Source organism: Macrobrachium rosenbergii, chromosome 51 (genome assembly GCF_040412425.1).
Source record: "Macrobrachium rosenbergii isolate ZJJX-2024 chromosome 51, ASM4041242v1, whole genome shotgun sequence".
NCBI lineage: Eukaryota > Metazoa > Arthropoda > Malacostraca > Decapoda > Palaemonidae > Macrobrachium > Macrobrachium rosenbergii.
The window spans coordinates 14,489,698-14,490,875 of record NC_089791.1 but is presented as its reverse complement, the minus strand read 5'-3'; positions in this window follow the sequence as shown (position 1 = coordinate 14,490,875).

Genomic DNA, 1,178 nt, shown 5'->3' with positions numbered 1-1,178 from the left:
GTAGAATTGTTTTAATTTGTATTTTTGTCAAAGTTTATACTGAGTATCATTTTAATCTTTTTTGGTTGCATAAAGTAACAGGCGGTACAAATCTCAGTAGTTTAGAGCTTTCAAGAAATATTTTACTTTTAGTTTTATTTGTTGGTACAAAGAACTAACTAAATATTAAGAAAGCAGTGTTCATTACCTTAGGGTGAAAGTATCGTTAAGTAAGTTTCTGTCCTATTGCCATTATTGTTAATTAAGAAATTCTTTTATAGTTGATATGAAGTTGATGAGTACTGTTCTTAGATAATAGCTTTCCAATTTTCTATTCGTTTTTAAGTTAGAGTTGTTCTGTCCCGGGGGGGCGGATGCCGGTTGTTGTTGTCAATTGCACCTCATGCGGTGCACTATAGGCATTACCTAAGGTTGTTCACAGCGTCCCTTCGGCGCCTAGCCTCAGCTTCTTTAATTTCTTTTACTGTACCTTCTTTCATATTCTCTTCTTCCATCTGACTCTTCACCCTCACTAACAATTGTTTCATAGTGCAACTGAGAGGCTTTCCTTCTGTCACAACTTTAAAACCTTTTACTCTGTTTCGTTTCAGTGCTGAATGACCTCGCAGGCCCCAGCACTTGGCCTTTGGCCTAAATCTTATATTCCATTCCAGCATGATCTGGACCTTTCGTTTCAAGAACTGAAGCGATACAAAAAAAGGCGAAGTAACCTCATTGCTTATGATAATCGTCTCAGAAGTGAAAGGATCAGGTTGAGGAGCTTTCCAATAATTCTCTCAGGCTTATATTGATCCGTTCAGTAAATCATGTACCTAGTAATTAGGCGACTTGAGTGGGCTGCAGGTAGGATGGAGAGAGTGGACATAGTAACCAAAATTTAGAATTACCGTATATATTATATATATATATATATATATATATATATATATATATATATATATATACATATATATATATATGTATATATATATATATATATATATATATATATATATATATATATATATATATATATATGCATATACAATAATTGTAAACTATCTAACCAGAAACTTCTTATGTAAGGAACCACATTATTAAATGTAAAACTACCATCAAATATGAAGATTTTAAACATTATTGGCCAAACAAAGGAAACGTTAAATATCGAATTACGAGTTCGACACTAAACAACCATT